This window comes from Oncorhynchus nerka, linkage group LG3 (assembly GCF_034236695.1).
Source record: "Oncorhynchus nerka isolate Pitt River linkage group LG3, Oner_Uvic_2.0, whole genome shotgun sequence".
Taxonomy (NCBI): Eukaryota; Metazoa; Chordata; class Actinopteri; order Salmoniformes; family Salmonidae; genus Oncorhynchus; species Oncorhynchus nerka.
In genome coordinates this window covers 72859917-72885067 of record NC_088398.1, presented here as the reverse complement: position 1 = coordinate 72885067, position 25151 = coordinate 72859917, and the positions used below count along the sequence as shown (strand labels likewise).

General features: G+C 42.9%; 2 pseudogenes; one reads left to right on the top strand and one right to left on the bottom strand.

Moving 5' to 3' along the window:
• Nucleotides 1-2099: 2099 nt before the first annotated feature.
• Nucleotides 2100-14453, bottom strand: LOC115113137 (titin-like; annotated as a pseudogene).
• A 10-nt stretch (nucleotides 14454-14463) lies between these two features.
• Nucleotides 14464-25151, top strand: part of LOC115116042 (junctional adhesion molecule 2A-like) — a 14446-nt pseudogene continuing 3758 nt past the window's right edge.

The window sequence follows — 25151 nt, the reverse complement described above, 5'->3', positions numbered from 1 at the left end:
TTGCCCCGGGAGCTAGAACCGCCACTGCCAGCGCAGGTAGCCTACAGGAGACTTTTGAAGGGGGTGTTTGCCCCGGGAGCTAGAACCGCCACTGCCAGCGCAGGTAGCCTACAGGAGACTTTTGAAGGGGGTGTTTGCCCCGGGAGCTAGAACCGCCACTGCCAGCGCAGGTAGCCTACAGGAGACTTTTGAAGGGGGTGTTTGCCCCGGGAGCTAGAACCGCCACTGCCAGCGCAGGTAGCCTACAGGAGACTTTTGAAGGGGTGTTTGCCCGGGAGCTAGAACCGCCACTGCCAGCGCAGGTAGCCTACAGGAGACTTTTGAAGGGGTGTTTTCCCGGGAGCTAGAACCGCCACTGCCAGCGCAGGTAGCCTACAGGAGACTTTTGAAGGGGTGTTTGCCCGGGAGCTAGAACCGCCACTGCCAGCGCAGGTAGCCTACAGGAGACTTTTGAAGGGGGTGTTTGCCCCGGGAGCTAGAACCGCCACTGCCAGCGCAGGTAGCCTACAGGAGACTTTTGAAGGGGGTGTTTGCCCCGGGAGCTAGAACCGCCACTGCCAGCGCAGGTAGCCTACAGGAGAGTTTTGAAGGGGGTGTTTGCCCCGGGAGCTAGAACCGCCACTGCCAGCGCAGGTAGCCTACAGGAGACTTTTGATGGGGGTGTTTGCCCCGGGAGCTAGAACCGCCACTGCCAGCGCAGGTAGCCTACAGGAGACTTTTGATGGGGGTGTTTGCCCCGGGAGCTAGAACCGCCACTGCCAGCGCAGGTAGCCTACAGGAGACTTTTGATGGGGGTGTTTGCCCCGGGAGCTAGAACCGCCACTGCCAGCGCAGGTAGCCTACAGGAGACTTTTGAAGGGGGTGTTTGCCCCGGGAGCTAGAACCGCCACTGCCAGCGCAGGTAGCCTACAGGAGACTTTTGAAGTAGCGTAATTAGATTAAAACATTGTGACCTGTTGTTTTTATGCAACACATAAAAAGTAATAGATTTTAAAAGATCAATTACAAAAATGTTGGCTATATTGTTCAAGGTGCGCGAGGAATAGCCACTCGGATTGGAGAGGAGTGAGAGTGCTGTTTAAGCTTTCCTGAATAACTGGGTCTGCTGGGAGCATGTGGCCACATTATTATAGGACGAGTTGGGAGAACGATGATCCACAACAGACAGAGCATCGAAAGTAGACCCACATCTGATCCAAATGGAATGAAATATTCAAATCACAGGGCTCTTTTTGCTCTGTTTATCAAATGACATTTTCACTGCAGTTTATAGCCTAGAGGATAATTTTTTTACTCACTTGAAAACAATAATGCAATTATTAATAGTATTGTGGTGTTGTAGGCTAGCCTAGGAAGGATAATTGTATTGTGGTGTTGTAGGCTAGCCTAGGAAGGATAATTGTATTGTGGTGTTGTAGGCTAGCCTAGGAAGGATAATTGTATTGTCCCTGAACAAGATCGATAAGGGAGCTTTTTGAGTTGCTTGTTTAATGCACAATGACGCACCTGGCCTCTCTGCTTATATTGGAAATTGGGGCTTTGAATGATTTCATGTGTGGTGTCATTGCTAGTTAGCATATTGCAGATCAGGACAAATGTTCAAACTACCACTATTGTCTCTATGAATGGTGGATAGAAGGCAGCATAGACAGACTGGTACACGATACTGACCTATGGTAGAGTTACCGTGTGGAAAAACATAGTGTGCATGAGGGAAGTTTCCAAAACACCTTGATATTGGGAAGGAGCATGCACGTAGATGAGGAACGTTGGCTAGGATGGAATAAATTATATAGTCAAACCTGCTGAAGAGTGAATGTAAAGCAGGGAAAAAAAACACACAACCCTCCCCAAAGCAAAAAAAAAAAGATAGAGAACCCCCCTTCCCCCTCACCGAAGTCAATTTCGAACTGTCCCTTAACCAGAGCAACTTAGACTGCGTTTATACTTGGTTCTAACTTGTGTCCTTTGTCCCAATCTTGTCCACATTCTGATTGTGTCCACATTTTTAGACAGGTGTAGACAATCAAAAGACACAAAGTGATCTGATTGTGATCAGATTTTCCTGCCCACTTCCAGAGGTAGTCAGGCACGTAGTGTGTCTGGATATCTTTTTTATTTTTTACATTTTATTTCATCTTTATTTAACCAGGTAGGCTAGATGATAACAAGTTCTCATTTACAACTGCGACCTGGCCTGGATAAAGCAAAGCAGTGTGAACAGACAACAACACAGAGTTACACATGGAATAAAGAAGCGTACAGTCAATAACACAATAGGAAAAAAAGAAAGTCTATATACAGTGTGTGCAAATGACGTGAGGAGGTAGGCAATGAATAGGCCATAGTAGCGAAGTAATTACAATTTAGTGGATTAACACTGGAGTGATAAATGAGCAGATGATGATGTGCAAATAGAGATACTGGTGTGCAAAAGAGCAGAAAAGTAAATAAAAACAATATGGGGATGAGGTAGGTAGATTGGGTGGGCTATTTACAGATGGACTATGTACAGCTGCAGCGATCGGTTAGCTGCTCAGATAGCTGATGTTTAAAGTTAGTGAGGGAAATATAAGTCTCCAGCATCAGCAATTTTTGCATTTCGTTCCAGTCATTGGCAGCAGAGAACTGGAAGGAAAGGTGGCCAAAGAGGTGTTGGCTTTGGGGATGACCCGTGAGATATACCTGCTGGAGTGCGTGCTACATGTGGGTGTTGTTATCGTGACCAGTGAGCTGAGATAAGGCGGAGCTTTACCTTGCATAGACTTATAGATGACCTGGAGCCAGTGGGTCTGGCGACGAATATGTATCGAGGGCCAGCCAACTAGAGCATACAGGTCGCAGTGGTGGGTGGTATAAGGGGCTTTGGTAACAAAACGGATGGCACTGTGATAGACTGCACCCAGTTTGCTGAGTAGAGTATTGGAAGCTATTTTGTAGACGACATCGCCGAAGTCGAGGATCAGTAGGATAGTCAGTTTTACTAGGCTAAGTTTGGCGGCGTGAGTGAAGGAGGCTTTGTTGCGAAATAGAAAGCTGATTCTAGATTTGATTTCGGAGAGTTTACAGTTTAACCAGACACCTAGGTATTTGTAGTGTTCCACATATTCTAGGTCAGAACCATCCAGAGTAGTGATGCTAGTCGGGCGGGCGGGTGCGGGGCAGCGAACGGTTGAAGAGCATGCATTTGGTTTTACTAGCGTTTAAGAGCAGTAAGGAGGCCACGGAAGGTGTGTTGTATGGCATTGAAGCTCATTTGGAGGTTAGTTAGCACAGTGTCAAAGTGTAGACAGAGCTGGAGAAAGAAACAACTTAAATCATCATTATTCCTCTAAAATCATTTACAGGTTGCACCATTAACTGATTACATCAATATGTGTCTTACAATAAATAAATAAATATAATTTTTAAAGTATAGCTCTGAAATAATTTGCATAAAGTAAGGAACCAGGAAGTCTGGTCACAATGCAGATGCAGTGGACGGATAAAAGACACATTTTTATACCATTTGTAGACACATTTCTGGAAATGTGTACACAATCAGAATGTAGATAAGTTAAGGAGAAAGGACCCATGTTAGCACAAGGTATAAACGGGGCCCTACATACCCTAGTAAACCGAGCTACAGAGCGTCATATACAGTACCGTCCATTCAAATATTTGAGAAGTACAAAAGTTGGCAGAACTAGTAAAAGCAATGCTCCTTCGCTGCGTTTGTGTCATTTGTGTAAAGTGTGTAGCAGCCTTTACGGTAGTGCTTAGATGGTTCTACTCTTTTTGGAAATTTTCTGGTGTTTTGTGGCGGAAAACTGAGCGGGTTGTACATAGCACATCAACCTTGTTAGTCATAGATAGACAGGCTAGAAATGTTTCAACAATTACAATGGTCTTCCTTCCATTCCCCCCTATCATAAGGGGACTTATGGATGATTTAAAATGAAGTCGTCAACCCTGTCAACCCTGTTACAGTCAACCCTGTACATTTATTTGGCACATAATAGGCATCTACTATAGTATTTTTAATTTATTTAACCTCTTGTGATGGGAGAACATGCTTTTTATTAAGTTTAACATGTGCTTTTACGACAGAATGTTAAAATGAGGTGAAATAAAAAGTGTATTTTTCACCAAGTTACACTCCTCAAAAGCAGTATAAATACTTTAAAGTACTACTTGAGTAGTTTTTTGGGGGGTATCTGTACTTTCATATTAATATTTTTGACAACTTTTACTTTTACTTCACTACATTCCTAAAGATAATTATATACTTTTTACTCCATACATTTTCCCTGACACACAAAAGTACTCATTACATTTTGAATGCTTAACAGGACAGGAAAATGGTCCAATTCCCGCACTTATCAAGAGAACATCCCTGATCATCCCTACTACCTCTGATCTGGCGGACTCAGTAAACACATATGCTTAGTTTGTAAATTATGTCTGAGTGTTGGAGTGTGCCACTGGTTATATGTAAATAAGAAAATCAAGAAAATTGTGCGGTCTGGTTTGCTTAATATAAGGAATTTGAAATAATTTATACATTTACTTTTGATACTTATGTACAATTTAGCAATTACATTTACTTTTGATACCTAAGTATATTTAAAACCAAGTACTTTTAGACTTTTACTGAAGTAGTATTTTAATGGGTGACTTTCACTTTTACTTGAGTCATTTTCTGTTATGACTTTTGGGTACTTTTCCCACAACTGCTCAAAAGCCACCTAATTGGTGGAACGACCTGATGTATGGTTCTAATGTATGGGTCTAATGTATGGGTCTAATGTATGGGTCTAATGTATGGGTCTAATGTAGGGTTATAATGTATGGGTCTAATGTATGGGTCTAATGTATGGGTCTAATGTATGGGTCTAATGTATGGGTCTAATGTAGGGTTCTAATGTAGGGTTCTAATGTAGGGTCTAATGTATGGGTCTAATGTATGGGTCTAATGTGGGCTGTATGTGAGTCATATATGGGTCTAATGTGGGCTGTATATGAGCCATAAACCCACAGCAGTTTTCTTGCTGGGTTAACAGTGCTGAGCCAAAGCCCCCCAGATAGCTCTTTGTTATGACCCTAAAGCTTAGCTATTACTGGGTGCCATAAAAATGGAGTCATCTCAAATATGAGACACAAAGACAAGTTAGTAATACTGAAACACAGGACCAAGAACGTTTCTAGCAAAAATGTCCCCTTATAGAATTGATTACAGTCATTTATATAACTTTTACACAAACATATGAACATAGTTATATCTTCAAAATATAAAAAGTGCTTTCCTATGGCTCTAAAATAGATTGTTTATCATTGAGAAATAATATCTTACAGTGTAAATGCAGTTAAATGTTTAAGAATCTCTTTCACCACTGAAGCCAGGTACTTGAATCCCCCGTGACTCAAACTGGAAACCCCCTTGAGGTTCAAAGTGCAAGGGTCATAAAATCTGACACTGCTGTGTTCCTAGAGCTCGGGATAGAGGATGCACTAATATGTACAGCTCTAGGATCAGTTTCCCCCAAAATGTTCCACACTGGGGTGAAGAATGTAATCTGACTTTAGATCAGTGTCTAGGGCGGTGGAGGACAGCTCCATATAATGGCTGGAACGGAGTTAATGGAATGGTATCAAAAACATGGTTTTAATGGGTTTGGCACTATTACATTCCATCCATTACAATCCATTCCAGCCATTATTATGAGCCGTTCTCCCCTCAGCAGTCTCCACTGGTCTAGGGTCATCTTTATCATACTGTTTCCTAGACAGGGTGAGAGCAGACAAACGCTCGCAGATCCCAGCACGGCATATCATTAAACTTCCCATTTCCTGAAAAGCAGAAAACTAACATCAATAACAGCCCATATAACAGAACAACAAAGTGTTATTCAATTGTGTAATTCATCAGTCATTAAATTATCCATAGCTATCCTTCCATACTCTCAATGGCAGTATGGATGTATGCTCAAGAATACATGACACGATTAGTTAGCTTTCAGTCGTACGTACCAAGTGCCAGCAGCTCCAGACAGTTCTCCACTCCCGCCGTGTAATTGGGCTCACCAGGCAGCCAATCATCATAGTACCAGTGGGCACCGTCCAACCAGATGAAGCGACCAGTCTGACAGAGTAAAGAGGAGAAAATGTGTAAACAAATAAACAGGATAGTGACACACACACACACACACACACACACACACACACACACACACACACACACACACACACACACACACACACACACACACACACACACACACACACACACACACACACACACACACACACGTACACACATTCACACACTCACGTCCAGGTAGCGTAGTCCTCCAACCCAGGTGCGTGTGTATCCTCCGATCTGTTGCAGCATGAGGCCCATGACCTGTCTGTGGATGGTCTGACTCGTGATGGATGCCAGGTGGCCACGAGGGACGTTAGCCTGGCAGTAGAACTGCAGAGGAGCAGAGAAAATACGGGTTAAATGTTTACATGTTTGTTGAATCAGAGATGTGGAACGATTCACTGAGAGACAAAACAGAGAAGGAACAGAGAAAACATTAAAACATGAAAAAAATAAGATATTAGTTCCCACTCACCTCAGCATCTGAGGCTGTCTTTGGGCCTCTGAAGAACTGGTAGCATTTCCCCTCCAGGACCACACCACCGCAGGAGCTCCTCCCTGTGGTAGAAATTAGCATTGCAATGTCATTCCATATATAACACGTTTGTGTAACTGTGTGTGTGCGTGAGTCACAGGAGGCCGCTGAGGGCAGGACGGCTCATAATAATGGCTGGAACGGAGCAAATGGAATGGAAAGCACGTCTTTGATGTATTTGATACCATTCCACTGATTCCACTCCAGTCTTTATCACGAGCCCGTCCTCCCCAATTAACGTGCCACAAACCTCCTGTGAGATGTGTGTGTGATTGTTGGAATATGTGGACCTCCCTCCATCTCACTGGTTGATGCTTATTTATAAAACCCTCTTAGGCCTCACTCCCCCCTATCTGGGATATCTACTGCAGTCCTCATCCTCCACATTCAACACCCGTTCTGCCAGTCACATTCTGTTAAAGGTCCCCAAAGCACACACATCCCTGGGTCGCTCCTCTTTTCAGTTCGCTGCAGCTAGCGACTGGAACGAGCTGCAACAAACACTCAAACTGGACAGTTTTATCTCAATCTCTTCATTCAAAGACTCAATCATGGACTCTCTTACTGACTGTTGTGGCTGCTTGTGTGATGTATTGTTGTCACTACCTTCTTGCCCTTTGTGCTGTTGTCTGTGCCCAATAATGTTTGTACCATGTTTTGCGCTGCTACCATGTTGTTGTCATGTTGTGCTGCTACCATGTTGTTGTCATGTTGTGTTGCTACTATGCTGTGTTGTTGTCTTAGGTCTCTCTTTATGTAATGTAGTGTTGTCTCTCTTGTCGTGATGTGTGTTTTATCCTATATTTATTATTTTCATTTTTATTTTTAATCCCAGCCCCTGTCCCCACAGGAGGCCTTTTGCCTTTTAGTAGGCCGTCATTGAAAATAAGAATTTGTTCTTAACTGACTTGCCTGGTTAAATGAAGGTTAAATAAATAAATACAAATAAAAATCTCTCTCACCTGTAGGTTCAAGTTGGGCCATGTTCTCCTTTAGCCCCACCTCGCTATCCTCCCTATTTAAAGACCGCTTCGCCCTCTCTGGTTCCACCCACATTCGCGCCTCTCCATCCATCATGGGGCCCTTGCCCAACATTGGCTGCTCCATGAGAGGCCTCTCTCTTACTCGAACCCCCTCCTCCAATAGCAAACGCTCTTCCCTAAGATGTCTCTTCTCTTTTAGAGGCTCCAACTCCATCATTGGCTCCTCTACCATCACAGCTGAGTCTGTCATTGGATAATGCCCAGTGTATAGTCCCTCCCTCATTTCAGGTTCCAGCTCCATGATTGGTTCTTCATCCAGGAAGTACTCCCTCTCCATCGTAGGCCCCATTTCTTCCATCAGTTCCCTCACTGGCTCCTCCCCCTTGATGGCGTAATCTGTCGTGATTGGATTCTCTCCAAAAGGCACATCCCTCATTTCAGGCTCCAGCTCCACGATTGGTTGTTCCGCCATGACATACTCATCGTCTTCCTCCAGGCTAGGCCCCTCCCTTAGCAACGGCTCCAGTTCTGTCATTGGCTCCTCTTCCAGATCAAAATTATACATAATTTCTGGAGCCATCTTGTTGTCATCCATAGGACTGCTTCCTCTCCAATACTGTTCAATCAAACTGTCCTCTGGCAGTGGTTCCAAATCCATGATTGGCTCTTCAGCCATGACATATTCACCCTCCATAAGAGGGCCCTCCTCTTGGTAGGTGAGCCCCTCGCCCATTGCAAGCACCATCTCCACCTCTGTCTCCATTTCTACTTCAGGTTCCATTTTTACCCTTGGTACTTCTGATTCCTCCATTTCTGGTTCTTCCGTTTCTTTTCCTTCCATCTCTGGTTGTTCCATATTTAATCCCATCTCTGCTACTTCCTTCTCTGATTTGCCCATCTCAGGATCTTCCATCCTCAGTAGATCCTCCTCCATCTCAGCCTTCATCTCCTGCTCAGGCTGAGCCTCCTTCTCTGCTGCTGGGCCCACCTCCACCAACTCCTCTTCAACCACAGGGGCCACATCTACCCGTGGTTTCTCTTGCTCGACAGGGCTCAGTTCTTCTGGTTTCTCTTGATCAACAGGGGGCAGTGCTTCTGGTTTCTCCTGCGTGTCAGGGCTCAGTTCTTCTGTTTTTTCCTGCACTGGAGGACTCAGTTCTTCTCGTTTCACATGACCTGGAGGGCTCAGTTCTTCTCGTTTCACATGACCTGGAGGGCTCAGTTCTTCTCATTTCACATGACCTGGAGGGCTCAGTTCTTCTCGTTTCACATGACCTGGAGGGCTCAGTTCTTCTCGTTTCACATGACCTGGAGGGCTCAGTTCTTCTCGTTTCACATGACCTGGAGGGCTCAGTTCTTCTCGTTTCACATGACCTGGAGGGCTCAGTTCTTCTCGTTTCACATGACCTGGAGGGCTCAGTTCTTCTCGTTTCACATGACCTGGAGGGCTCAGTTCTTCTCGTTTCTCCTGGGCTTTTTCTACTGGTTTCTCCTGGGCTTTTTCTACTGGCTTCTCCTGGGCTTTCTCTACTGGTTTCTCCTGGGCTTTTTCTACTGGTTTATCCTGGGCTTTCTCTACTGGTTTCTCCTGGGCTTTTTCTACTGGTTTCTCCTGGGCTTTTTCTACTGGTTTCTCCTGGGCTTGCTCTACTTTCTTCTCCAGCTCCACAGTGTCTTCTGTTTCTGGTTTCTTCTGAACCACTGGCATCTGTTCAGCTGGTTTTTCATGTCTTACTGGAATCACCTGTAAATCCAGGCTGGGTTCCACTAGATTCTCCTGCACCAGGGGGCTCAGCTCTTCTGGTTTCTCCTGCACTAGAAGGCTCAGTTCATTAGGTTTCTCCTCCACCGCAGAACTAAGCTGGGTTTGTTTTACAATCGCCTCAGTGTTCCAGCCAGCGGGTTTCCTCAGGTCTCTCGGGACTGGGTAGATCTCTCTCTGGTGCAAAGGTGGTTTCCATTCATCAATCCATTCATCCATGACTCCATGTGCTCTCCGCAGAGCCACTGAGAAATAAAGAAAAATCAGAAGTGCTTCAATTGACCATTACCCATTTTAACCTGTGTAATAGGCGCAGTGTTTTTTAAATGGCCCTGGACAAAAATAATGCACTTTGTAGAAAAAATGGAATGATTTGAGATTCAGGAATTGAGTAACTCTGATCCCAGGTATACAGTAGTGCATATCAGTATTGAATCATAAAGTGGCGCAGCGGTCTAAGGCACTGTATCTCATAAGAGGCATCACTACTACAGTCCCTGGTTTGGATCCAGGCTGTATCACATCCGGCTGTGATCGGGAATCTCATAGGGTGCGGCGCACAGTTGGCCCAGCATTGTCAGGGTTTGGCCAGGGTAGGCCATCATTGTAAATAATCTGACTTGCTGGGTTAAATTTTAAATTTTTTATAAAACCATGTCATGGAGATAAACTGGATAATCAGGTAATGATAAGGGTACATGTAATGCTGATATGAGCCTAGACAACAGAGTCATAAACAGAGATTGAGGTTTGATCACAAAGTCACAGTGACTCTAACTTTGACTTCAGCCAGTCTTAGACTTAAAAAAATATATATATTTGAAAAGATGAATATTCATTATTAAGTTCTTCTTTTAGTAAGACCATCACATTCCAGCCCCCCAAGTACTGTACAGTGCCTTCGGAAAGTATTCAGACCCCTTGACTTTTTCGACATTTTGTTACTTTACAGCCTTATTCTATTGAGAATTGATTAAATAAATACAAATCCTCAGCAATCTATGGACAATACAGTTTTTAAAAAATATCCTGTTTTTGCTTTGTCATTATGGGATGTAGATTGATGAAGGAAAAAAACATTTGAATCAATTTGAGAATAAGGCTGTAACGTAACAAACTGTGGAAAAAGTCAAGGGGTCTACATACTTTCCGAAAGCCCTGTACATCTGAAAAACAAATATTATCTTGACTGGCCCCTAAAATACACTGTGCTGGTATTGCAAACAAAATGCACACAATATTACGCACTAGCACAGAGGGGCCAAGCAACAGAAGAGCTATGTGGCGTAGCACAGTTCTGCTCGGCCCGCAAGGCCCAAGCTAATGCTATTTTACACATGAGAATGAGATGAGGATGAGAGAAAATATTGTTGTTTTTGAGGGATTCTTGAAAGATGGGACAATCTCAAATATTTGTTTTAATATTAGCAACATTTGAAATATATATTTTGATAGACCAAAGTATCAGCTATCACACCATGTAAAGGAACAACCACCCAACTAACTGGATATATGTCAACTCCATCAGACACTATAAAATACATTTCATTTGAACAAGTACTGTCCAAGTGTTTAAAGTCCTTAATTGTCTAATTCTAACAGTATGTTATTCAAATATGTATTCATATATTATATATAATGACATATATCAAACATTTTAGGATTGTCCCGACTTTCAAGAGTCCCTGAGATAATTTCTTGCTATTCTGCACATTTTGCCATTAGCCTTAAGGAACATTTCCTGTCATTCCCCCCCCAAACATTATGGCTCATGACGGGTTCATATGCTATCTAGGGGGCCCGACCTCCCCAAAAATAGATTATAAAAAGCTTGTGGTCCTCCCTGCCTTGCTGGGGCTGTGGGGGCGTGTGCTACGCCAGTGAACAAATGTAGTAGGTCAAACACATCTTTGAAATATATATTTTGGTGCCGTATCATGTGATAGGCTTTATGTATAACCCTTCAGCCTATCATTATTTAGGAAAATAAGACAAGAGAACATTGGGAGAGAACTTAGAAATCTTTCTAGAGCTCTCACTGAGACAACTTACCTGTCAGGCTCAACAACAGAAAGACCAGTCTTCATCTCCATCTGGAGAGGGAGAGAAATGACTGATAAGAACACTGAATACTCAAGACACAACTGTCTAATAAATCACCAACCTTGTTCTTTGTGAGTAAAAACAAATAATTAATTCAACGCTTTGCTGTTATTGTCTTACCTGTGAATGTAGTCTAGGTAACGGCTCCAACGGTCTGCTTTGTGGTGTCTGTCTCTTTATAAGCTTGTTATGAGCTCTCCTGACCCTGTAAAGAGCTGTTCCTTCACTCTTTATGACCCCCCTCCCCTAAAACCCCCTCCACTCCTATCACGGGCAGGTTAGTCCATCACCACGTCTGTTCCTCTACCTCAGTATCTCTTTAGCAGCCCTCTATTTTTCTCCCTATGCTTCCTCGTTCGCCAGACATGGGCCCAAAGTGCACAACACTCTGATAACTTCCCATTACATAAGAAAAACAATATCCCTATCTCCATATGCAATAACCATATAGCAATAATCAACAACAGTCGCTGGCAGACTTTGTTACAGCATGTTTTGGTCACGTGTGTGAGGCCTTGCAGAATGTGTCTAATCTACAGTGAATATAAAATGAAATAGTGAATGTAGCTCCTACTTCTCACAGGGGCAGATGTATAACATCAGGTTAAGGAATGGCTACTGTAAAGTGGACCTTTTTTAACAATCCTGCAATGGTTCATTTCCTTTGGACGTTTTGAATGTGATTAAGATATCATAACAATGGACTTGCCCAAACCTGTCATGCTTTCTGAACTGCAAATCTAAGTCATGAATACCCACTGGACACAGACGTCAGTTCAAAGTCTCAATTCTTTGGTTGAATAACTTGGAAACAACATTAATTCAACCAGTTTGTTTCCTGGTTTGGGACATGGGGTCGAAAGTATGGTTCTTGTTCAGACTGAATAGTATCTTCCTGTCCCACTAGGGGGCGACCTCCTGATTCAGTGGTCACTACAGAACAGAGAGGTTTGACAGGACAGGATTACATTGTTACTATATGCCATTTAGCAGACACTTTCATCCAAAGAAATTTACAGTCATGCGTGCATACACTTTTTGGTATGGGTGGCCCCAGCGGGAATCAAACCAATGACGTTGCAAGCGCCATTCTCTACCAACTGATCCACACAGGACAGGAGACTGAGAATCTGTCTTAAAACAATCCAATAGATCTTCCCCTTCATTGTTTATTGGTTTAGTTCAGCTCAAACGTCTTAAAACGGTTGCTATCAAAAACAAGAAATGATGCTGAAAGTCTGTTTCTAGAGCTAAGGAAAGGGATAGGTCAATAAGTGTAACGGCACCAGCTGAAACTCCCCTAAGATCTTTGGAAGGTTAGGTTGAACCATCACCTAATAGCTACGACCTATCCAGAAGGTACAACTCTAGATCAGAGGATTGTTTTTCAGTTTAGACAGGGCTAAAGAACGTCAACAGTCAGACACAGAGGAATAAGGAAATGTTTGTATTTCCATACACAACACATTGAAAGCCAGCCTGTCATTAATCTGTCACTCACGTTTTGTTTTGTGAACTTTGATCCCTGCTTATTGATTTTCGTGGCCTGACAAGAAAAGGTAGTAAATATAGTACTATAGTGATGAATGGTGCCTGTGTGGTCATGTGAAGTGAGTGTGTAGTCAGAGGGAATGGTTGTGGGTAATGGCAATGGGGTTTCATGACAACCCCTCCATCATGTGTCTAATCTACAGTTAATATTAAATGAAATAGTGAATATAGCTCCTACTTCTCATAGGGCGGCGTACAATTGGCCCATCGCCATTAGGGTTTGGCCAGGGTAGGCTGTCATTGTCAAAAATCATTTGTTCTTAACTCACTTGACTAGTTATAATACATTTTAAATATAATAAAAAATAATGCGCATGTGTGTGTTGATGTAACAGCAGGCTACAGCGGGACTCTCTCTCAACACAGCAGCTACACAGACAGTAACTTAGGAACACTGTGTGTGTGTGTGTGTGTGTGTGTGTGTGTGTGTGTGTGTGTGTGTGTGTGTGTGTGTGTGTGTGTGTGTGTATGTGTGTGTGTTTGTGGTCTGGGTAGCTATTTGGTTAACTATTTAACTAACTATTTACAGTCTTATGGCCTGGGGTAGAAGCTGTTCAGGGTCCTGTTGGTTCCAGACTTGGTGCGTGGGTATCACTTTCCCGTGCGATAGCCAAGAGAACAGTCTACAACAGGTGTCTGGAGTCTTTGACCATTTTTAGGGCCTTCCTCTGACACCGCCTGGTATAAAGGTCCTGGATGGCAGGGAGCTTGGCCCCAGTCACGTACTTACATGTATGGAACTAAACAAGACTGTTCAAACTGTTGGAAACAACCATTCTGAATGTATAAATCACTTTACCAACAATATCAAAGTAAGTCTCATCGAACTATAAGTTATTACAACAATAAAAAGTATACAAATACAAATATCACAAATAGATGTCAATAGTCCAAAGCAGAGATGTAGATCTTACAACGAGCACAACACACATCTTCATGACAAAACCTCAACTTAGAAATAGTTAACTCCACAAGAGTAAAATCGCACCTTGTCACAAATTGATAAAAAATAAATGTTTATTACAAATTGATCATTAATATGTAGGCTACTGTAGGCTATGATAGTAACAATGGCACATCGAAGCCCACAATTTTGATGTGACGTTATGTGGTGTTTGTGTGTTTGCTGTGTGGTGTGCTGTGACGGTTTATAATTTGTCCCGTTAATAACATCGTATATATAGCCGTTTACAGCCTACCTTACTTTGGCCGAAATACACATTAGAGATACATATACGGTAAAATCCTCTACGAGAGCAAAACGTTTGCCCACCACGAACCACAGACGCGTGTTTCATGGTGAGCGCGCGCCGGAGTTCCTCCGCTAGATGAGATGGTCTCCATCGGGAGCGCGCACATGGAAAACTTCAAGAACTTCTCAAATCTCTGGAATTTCATCCGTCTCGTGTGGAGCGTGTTCTCAGACGCTCAAGAGCATTTCCAGGATATTTCAGTTCACTGCTCAGTCGTGTGCAAGAACTATGGACAGCACTGGGATTTTGTTTCTCACCCTTCTCCTCCTCTTGTCACAGAGTGAGTAGCCTTTTATTTTCTGAATTATCCCAAACGGATATTTTGTCTAAAAATATCATTTTTAAGGGAGTGAATGAACAATCATACCAACTATAGCCTTTATACATGACTAATGTAGGAGAGGAGTATTCAATAGGACCATGCATGACTAACGCAGGAGAGGAGTATTCAATAGGACCATACATGACTAATGTAGGAGAGTAGTATTCAATAGGACCATACATGACTAATGTAGGAGAGTAGTATTCAATAGGACCATACATGACTAATGTAGGAGAGTAGTATTCAATAGGACCATACATGACTAATGTGTAGGAGAGTAGTATTCAATAGGACCATACATGACTAATGTAGGAGAGTAGTATTCAATAGGACCATACATGACTAATGTAGGAGAGTAGTATTCAATAGGACCATACATGACTAATGTAGGAGAGTAGTATTCAATAGGACCATACATGACTAATGTAGGAGAGTAGTATTCAATAGGACCATACATGACTAATGTAGGAGAGTAGTATTCAATAGGACCATACATGACTAATGTAGGAGAGTAGTATTCAATAGGACCATACATGACTAATGTAGGAGAGTAGTATTCAATAGGACCATACATGACTAATGTAGGAGAGTAGTATTCAATAGGACCATACATGACTAATGTAGGAGAGTAGTATTCAATAGGACCATACATGACTAATGCAGGAGAGTAGTATTCAATAGGACCATACATGACTAATGTAGGAGAGGAGTATTCAATAGGACCATACATGACTAATGTAGGAGAGTAGTATTCAATAGGACCATACATGACTAATGTAGGAGAGGAGTATTCAATAGGACCATACATGACTAATGTAGGAGAGGAGTATTCAATAGGACCATACATGACTAATGCAGGAGAGTAGTATTCAATAGGACCATACATGACTAATGTAGGAGAGTAGTATTCAATAGGACCATACATGACTAATGTAGGAGAGTAGTATTCAATAGGACCATACATGACTAATGTAGGAGAGTAGTATTCAATAGGACCATACATGACTAATGTAGGAGAGTAGTATTCAATAGGACCATACATGACTAATGTAGGAGAGTAGTATTCAATAGGACCATACATGACTAATGTAGGAGAGGAGTATTCATTGTAAAATAGATGTAATTTGTGTAATGACAGTAAGTTAAGAGGCAGTTTGCACGTCAGGTTAAACATCATTTTTGTAGTATACCCATTATGCACTGCATCAGCGCCTCTCAAGCTGTGTGTGTGTGTGTGTGTGCGTCTGTATGTATGTATGTGTGTTGTGTGTGCGTGCGTGTGTGTGTGTGTGTGTGCGTCTGTATGTATGTGTGTGCGTGCATGCGTGCGTGTGTGTGTGTGTGTGTGTGTGTGTGTGTGTGTGTGTGTGTGTGCGTGCGTGTGTGTGTGTGTGTGTGTGTGTATGCAGGCTATGTATGTATTGTACGTTTCCGAGCACACTTTCAACAGTTTTGGTGAAGGTTTGGTGAAGTGTGTGTGTAGTGTGTAATGTGTTTAGGGGCTGGGCGTGCGTTGGGATTGGGAGGACTGGTTCTGGGATCATACAGGTCTTTGGTTTACATTAAACCCTCTGATGCTGTTCAAGCCCAGCGACTCAGAGATCCAGAGATCCAGAGGCTGATGAAAGACCAGACCACTAAGGGGCTTCAGGGCTCTGGAGAGCCAACCTCTCTGATGCCCAACGCAGGCAGGCTGATCTCCCTGTTTGATCAATCAGAGAAAGAGAGAGAAAGTGTGTATAAACAAATCATCTGCCAGTTGATGTGTGTTCGTCTGTGTTGATATTTACATGTTGTTTCAGCAGTGTGTATTCATATGTTATAGTGTGTGTGTGTTTAACTTTGCATTTAAGAAAGTTAGAAACATTGCTACTGTGTGTGTGTGTGTGTGTGTGTGTGTGTGTGTGTGAAGGTTAATCAGGTCTAGCAGTAGTCTGACAGGCTGTCATCAATCACCTCTATATCTCCTACACACTCCCTTCCTGCTGGTACCACCAGGCACCAGGTCATATACTGTACAGGGTTTACTCTACCTCTACTCTCTCTCTCTCTCTCTCTCTCTCTCTGTGTTAATGCCGGGAGTGAGTATCAACATGTGTTAGTGAGTGTGTATAGTAGGTGTGTGAATGAGTGTTTCCAATGTGTGTGTGTGTGTCTTGCTGTTTGTCTGTGTCTGGCTTTGTGTCGGCTCTTTCGCAAACAAATATATTCTGAAGTACCCCCCTCAGCCCAATCTGCACTGTGTAGCACAAATCTCAGCTGAATCAATGTTTAACTTTGCATTTAAGAAATTAGAAACACTGTTACTGTCGTGTCTTTGGCATCATTAATTTCACTAGGGTAGGGGGCAGCATTTGGAATTTTGGATGAAAAGCATGCCCAAATTAAACTGTCCGCTACTCAGTCCCAGAATATAGGATATGCATATAATTGGTAGATTTTGATAGAAAACACTCTAAAGTTTCCAGAACTGTTACGATAATGTCTGTGAGTATAACAGAACTGATATGGCAGGCGAAAACACCAGGAAAATCCAACCAGGATGTTCTATTATTTTGAAAGGCTGTTTTTCCATTGAAAGCCTATCCACCATACAAAGACTTGGGACCCAGTTCACGAGCTCTGTGCCTTCCTCTACATGTGGCCAGTCTTTAGGCATTGTTTCAGGCTTTTACTCTGAAAAATGAGGGAGATACAGCACTTTCAGTCAGTGACCAGTGGAAATTTCCATTCATCAGTCATGCGCCCTGATCGTGAACGCACCTTTCTTGTTTCTCCATTCCTATTGACAAAGCTTTTGTCCGGTTGAAATATTATTGATTATATATGACAAAAACAACCGGAGGATGGATTTTAAACATCGTTTGGCATGTTTCTACTAAGTTTTATTGTACTTTTTAAAAACCTTTTGTCCTGGAATTAGTGCACGCGCCATCTGCATTCGGATTACTGGACAAAACGCGCAAACAAAAAGGATGTTTTTGCTCATAAAGAAGGACATTATCGAACAAAACAAACATTTATTGTCTAATATGGAGACCTGAGAGTTAGACCAGATGAAGATCATCAAAGGTATGTGATTAATGTTAATGTCATTTCTGACTTTTGTGACACTCCTTGGCTGGAAAATGTCTGTATGCTTTTCTGTGGCTAGCTATCATAAACGCAAAGTGTGCTTTCGCCGTAAAGCGTTTTTGAAATCTGACACAACGGTTGCATTAAGGAGAAGTTTGTCTATATTTCCATGAAAACACTTGTATAGTTTATCAATATTTATTATGAGTATTTCTGTAATTTGATGTGGCTCTCTGCACTTTCACCGGATGTTTGTTTGAGACAATGCATTTCTGACCACAACGCGCCAATGTATACTCAGATTTTTGGATATAAATATGAACTTTCCCAAACAAAACATACATGTATTGTCATCTGATGAAGATCATCAAAGGTTAGTGATTAAGTTTATCTATATTTCTGCTTTTTGTGAATCCTTTCTTTGGCTGGAAAAATGGCTGTGATATTCTGTGAATAGGCACTCACCTAACATAATCGTTTGGTTTGCTTTCGTCGTAAAGCCTTTTTGAAATCGGACACTGTGGCTGGATTTACAACAAGTGTATCTTTAACCAGTTATGCATTAGGGGGCGCTATTAAATTTTTTGGATGAAAAACGTTCCCGTCTTAAACAAGATATTTTGTCACAAAAAGATGCTTGACTATGCATGCAATTGACAGCTTTGGAAAGAGAACACTCTGACGTTTCCAAATTTGCAAAGATATTATCTGTGAGTGCCACAGAACTGATGCTACAGGCAAAACCAAGATGAAATGTCAAACAGGAAATGCCCCAGATTTTGGAGGCGCTTTGTTCCAATGTCTCCTTATATGGCTGTGAATGCGCAAGGAATGGGCCTACACTTTCTGTTGTTTCCCCAAGGTGTCTGCAGCATTGTGACGTATTTGTAGGCATATCATTGGAAGCTTGACCATAAGAGACTACATTTACCAGGTGTCCGCTCGGTGTCCTCCATCGAAACTATTGCGTAATCTCTAGGTGCGTGCATGTTTCCATTTTGAAGAGAGGACAAACTAAACTGCCACGAGTGACTTATCATCGAATAGATATGTGAAAAACACCTTGAGGATTGATTTTAAACAACGTTTGCCATGTTTCTGTCGATATTATGGAGTTAATTTGGAAAAAAGTTCGCGTTTTAATGACTGAATTTTCGGGGGGTTTTCTCAGCCAAACGTGATGAACAAAACGGAGCGATTTCTCCTACACAAATAATCTTTTTGGAAAAACTGAACATTTGCTATCTAACTGAGAGTCTCCTCATTGAAAACATCCGAAGTTCTTCAAAGGTAAATAATTTTATTTGAATGCTTTTCTTGTTTTTGTGAAAATGTTGCCTGCTGAATGCTAGGCTTAATGCTATGCTAGCTATCAATACTCTTACACAAATGCTTGTTTTGCTATGGTTGAAAAGCATATTTAGAAAATCTGAGATGACAGTGTTGTTTACAAAAGGCTAAGCTTGAGAGCCAATATATTTATTTCATTTCATTTGCGATTTTCATGAATAGTTAACCTGTTGCTTCTACCCGGGACGCTTGCGTCCCAACTAGAGCTCTGGAAATGCAAATGCGCTACGCTAAATGCTAATAGTATTAGTTAAAACTCAAAAGTTCATTAAAATACACATGCAGGGTATCGAATTAAAGCTACACTCATTGTGAATCCAGGCAACAAGTCAGATTTTTAAAATGCTTTTCGGCGAAAGCATGAGAAGCTATTATCTGATAGCATGCAACACCCCAAAAGACCCACAGGGGACGTAAACAAAATAATTAGCATTTCGGCGTTACACAAACCGCACAATAAAATAGAAAACATTCATTACCTTTCACCATCTTCTTTGTTGGCACTCCTAGATGTCCCATAAACACTATTTGGGTCTTTATTTCGATTAAATCGGTCCATATAAAGCCTAGATATCGTTATATGTAGACTGTGTGATAAACGAAAAAAACATTGTTTCAAAACGTAACGTCATTTTTTAAAATTCAAAAAGTCGACGATAAACTTTCACAAAACACTTGAAATACGTTTGTAATGCAACTTTAGGTATTAGTAAACGTTAATAAGCGATAAAATTAATCAGGAGGCGATGTAAAGATCATTAGCTGTCCGTCTGGAAAAATGTCCGGCTAGAAACTCAACGAAAATATCCGGTGCTAGACCGGATTAGATACGGTGTCCTGTATGTGTTTGACCAAGAAAAACTCGAAGGGAAATGACAAGACTCTAGACACCCTGTGGAAGCTGTAGGTACTGCAACCTCAGTCAATTAATTGTGGTTCACGTTTATCAATGGGTTCAAGTAGCGCATGGATATATTTTCCCCATTTTCAGTGATCAGTTTTTCCTGTGCTTTTCGATGTAAATGCCGTTCTGGTAAAGCCACAGCAGTGATTTAACCAGTTTTTTAAGTGTTTTCTATCCACACAGACTAAGCAAATGCATATACTATATTCCTGGCATGAGTAGCAGGGCGCTGAAATGTTGCGCGATTTTTAACAGAATGTTCAAAAAAGTAGAGGGTCGACTGAAGAGGTTAACGTTGCGTTATGGTAATGAGCTTGAGGCTATAATTACACTCCCGGATACGGGTATTTTTCTTAGCCAAACGTGATGAACAAAATGGAGCGATTTCTCCTACACAAATAATCTTTTTGGAAAAACTGAACATTTGCTATCTAACTGAGAGTCTCCTCATTGAAAACATCCGAAGTTCTTCAAAGGTAAATAATTTTATTTGAATGCTTTTCTTGTTTTTGTGAAAATGTTGCCTGCTGAATGCTAGGCTTAATGCTATGCTAGCTATCAATACTCTTACACAAATGCTTGTTTTGCTATGGTTGAAAAGCATATTTAGAAAATCTGAGATGACAGTGTTGTTTACAAAAGGCTAAGCTTGAGAGCCAATATATTTATTTAATTTCATTTGCGATTTTCATGAATAGTTAAGGTTGCATTATGCTAATGAGCTTGAGGCTATACTTAAGATCCCGGATACGGGATTGCTCGTCGCAACAGGTTAAAATGTTGTAAAATACATGTATGTTTCAGGAATTTTAATTATGGGATTTCTGTTGTTGTGAATTTGACGCCCTGCAGTTTCACTGGCTGTTGACGAGGTGGGATGCTACCGTCCCACGTACCCAAGAGAGGTTTTAAACCGAAGACTTATTTATCAAATAACTCTCTGTAATTATTATTACGCGATTAAACTGATTAATCATCTAACTGTAATTAACTAGGAAGTTGTGGCACCAAGGAAAATATTCAGATTATAAAGTTATAATTTTCCTAATATAACTTTCAGATATTTGAATATCTGATCAATTAGTCTTCGAATTAATGAATTATTCTTTACCTCATGTTAGTCTCATTCCAAACGTCGTAAATTGTTGGTTATCTGCACGAACCCAGTCTTCACTATGAGTCATCCATACATCAATTGTCTTAAATAATTTATTTACTAACTAAGTAATTCACAAAAATGCATAAACAAACAGTAGATAGTTAGAAGGAACATGAACATGAACGCTCACTCATTCGGGAATAATTGCAATCAATATACATATTTACGCTCTGTGTGTCGTCGGGATCTCTGTTGAAAAGTTTGTTTCTGTTGGAGTCTGTCCGCCCTCTCTCTGTCGTGGTTAGAATGGATAGTTCAGAATGACATTCATTCATGTCATTATAGAATAGATGTTTCGGCAGTTGTCGGTCTTCGCATTCAATGATACCGAATTCCTAGCTGCAGACTAGTAATTAATATCAAAGACTTGTTCTTATTCTGTCGGTATCAATAGTCTAAGAGTTTAGCCACGTGGTATGGTTACAAAGATTCAGCCATCTACTCAAACCTTAGGGTTATGGTCTCCTCTCAAACCTTGGCCCTCTCGTTATTGAGGTAAGCTGGTCTCAACCTTAGTCCTCTCGTAATTGAGAGAAACATGGTCTGGTGATAGAAAACCCGGGTGGGGGTTTTATTCAGAAGAGCAGAAAAGGGCCTGTCTCAGGACGCAAGACTAACTGTGCTCATGGGCGGTCCTCTGATTTAGTTCAACTCTAAAGGGAATTCGAGTTTCCTTCATTAAACAGTCAAAAATCACATTACACAATTTCACAAACAATATCATCCTCACTCATTCATCTTATACAACAATTAGATTTAAGCCTCATATCTGAGGCTACTGTATAAACAGCGTTATGGTAATGAGGCTGTATTGCCTCCCATGAGTTTCACAAAATTGTGCCAAACGGACCAGTTCGTAGCTGGATTCTTCACCAATCTTTTATACCTTCTCCAGAACATAAATGTTGTTCAGATCCCAAGTTCTGTGAGGTGAAAGAAATTCATTTGTTCTCTCTATGAAAACTCACTCTCTCTCTATACTGTGGCCATGAGGAGATAATCTCCTCCAGGAATTTACGACCTATCTGACAACAGCAGCCTGGTTGTAGGAGACAGAGAGATGGTGGGGATGGTGCCTGCTGTACCCAAAGAGGGCAACGTCATGACACTACAAATAGTTAACATTCAGTGCTGCTGTGCGTACTATTTACTTGTAAATCACTCTCTCTCTCTCTCTCTCTCTCTCTCTCTCTCTCTCTCTCTCTTTCTTTCTCTCTCCCTCAGGTCCTGCCTCCCTCTCTTTGACAGTGAGCACCAGTGAGGCCAAAATGGAGGTCCACGAGAACACAGGTAAGAGAGGAGGAGAAGGGATGAATTGTGACAGTTGATGAGCTGTTTCTGCACATCTCTCTCTTTCTCTCTCAGACGCTGTGCTGTCCTGTCAGTTCAAGACAGAGAAGGAGAATAACCCTCGTATTGAGTGGAAGAAGAAAGGGAAGGACATCCACTTTGTTTATTTCGATGGAAAATTCACTGGTGACTAGACCTCATTCTACCTCGTTTCCCCTACATCTCTCCCCCTCTCCTCATGTTTCTTATCTCTCTCCTCTCTCTACAACCCTTTGGTCCTTGTGGTATTCCAGGATCCTTTGCAGGTCGGGCCAAGATCGAGGGCGCAACGGTGACACTGCATGCCGTTACCCAGAAGGACTCTGGGTTGTACCGCTGTGAGGTCAGCGCACCAGCAGACCACACAAACCTAGGAGAGGTCAATGTCACCCTCAACGTACTGGGTGAGCTGCTGTGTGCTAGTAACAATGTCATCCACCCACCCTGTGCCTTTACATTTGAGTAATTTAACTCACATTTAACACAGAGCAACTTACAGAAGTGAGTGCAAATATTTTCATACTTGTATTATTATGGTACTGTTCCCGTGTTGGACTGGAACCCATAACCCTGGCGTTACGAGCACCATGCTCCACTAACTGACCCACACAGTTGTCTTGTGTGTTGTCAAATCAAATCAATCACATACACATATTTAGCAAATGTTAATAAGGTGTAGCTAAATGCTAAATGTGTTCCTAGCTCCAACGGTGCAGTAGTATCTAACAATTCACAACAAAACACACAAATCTAAAAGTTTTAAGAAATAAGATGGCGCAATGTTGGACTGGCATTGACTAAAATACAGTATATACATATGAAATGAGTAAAATAGTGTGTAAACATTACTAAAGTGACTATTACAGTCACAGAGAGAGGAAAGAGGTGAGGACAGAGAGGAGAGAGGGGTGAGGACAGAGATAGGAGGTGAGGACAGATAGGAGGTGAGATAGGAGGTGAGGAGGTGAGGACAGAGATAGGAGGTGAGGACAGAGATAGGAGGTGAGGACAGGGTGAGGAGGTGAGGACAGAGAGGAGTGAGGAGTGAGGACAGAGAGGAGGTGAGGAGAGAGAGGAGAGAGGAGTGAGGACAGAGAGGAGGTGAGGAGAGAGGACAGAGATAGGAGGTGAGGACAGAGATAGGAGGTGAGGACCGAGATAGGAGGTGAGGACAGGGTGAGGAGGTGAGGACAGAGAGGAGTGAGGAGTGAGGACAGAGAGGATAGACGGAGTGAGGACAGAGGGAGGATAGACAGAGTGAGGACAGAGGGAGGAGAGACGGAGTGAGGACAGAGGGAGGAGAGACAGAGTGAGGTCAAAAGGAGGACAGAGGGAAGAGAAATGGAGTGAGGACAGAGGGAGGAGAGACAAGGTGATGACAGATGGAGGAGAGATGGAGTGAGGACAGAGGGAGGAGAGACAGAGTGAGGACAGAGGGGGGAAAGATGGAGTGAGGACAGAGGGAGGAGAGACAGAGTGAGGACAGAGAAAGGAGAGACGGAGTGAGGACCGAGGGAGGAGAGACGGAGTGAGGACAGAGGGAGGAGAGACGGAGTGAGGACAGAGGGAGGAAAGATGGAGTGAGGACAGAGGGAGGAGAGACGGAGTGAGGACAGAGGGAGGAGAGACTGAGTGAGGACAGAGGGAGGAGAGACGGAGTGAGGACAGAGGGAGGAGAGACAGAGTGAGGACAGAGGGAGGAGAGACAGGGGGATGACAGAGGGAGGAGAGACGGAGTGAGGACAGAGGGAGGAGAGACGGAGTGAGGACAGAGGGAGGACTACAGGGAGGGACAGAGGGAGGAGAGACAGGGTGATGACAGAGAGAGGAGAGACAGAGGGAGGACAAAGGGAGGAGAGACGGAGTGAGGACAGAGGGAGGACTACAGGGTGAGGACAGAGGGAGGAGAGACAGGGTGATGACAGAGAGAGGAGAGACAGAGGGAGGACAGAGGGAGGAGACACAGAGTGAGGACAGAGGGAGGAGAGACAGGATGATGACAGAGGGAGGAGAGACAGAGTGAGGACAGATGGAGGAGAGACAGGGTGATGACAGAGGGATGAGAGACGGAGTGAGGACAGAGCGAGGAGAGACAGGGTGATGACAGAGGGAGGAGAGACAGGGTGATGACAGAGGGAGGAGAGACAGGTTGATGACAGAGGATGGAGATGGAGGAGAGACAGGGTGAGGACAGAGGGAGGACAGAGGGAGGAGAAACGGAGTGAGGACAGAGGGAGGAGAGACAGGGTGATGACAGAGGGAAGAGAGACAGGGTGATGACAGAGGGAGGAGAGACAGGTTGATGACAGAGGATGGAGATGGAGGAGAGACAGGGTGAGGACAGAGGGAGGAGAGACAGGGTGATGACAGAGTGAGGACAGAGGGAGGAGAAACGGAGTGAGGACATAGGGAGGAGAGACAGGGTGATGACAGAGGGAGGAGAGACAGGTTGATGACAGAGGATGGAGATGGAGGAGAGACAGGGTGAGGACAGAGGGAGGAGAGACAGGGTGATGACAGAGTGAGGACAGAGGGAGGAGAGACAGGGTGATGACAGAGGGAGGAGAGATGGACTGAGGACAGAGGGAGGAGAGACAGAGTTATGACAGAGGGAGGAGAGACAGGGTGAGGACAGAGGGAGGACAGAGGAAGGAGAGACAGGGTGATGACAGAGGGAGGGTGTATAGTGTGATGTAACGTCATT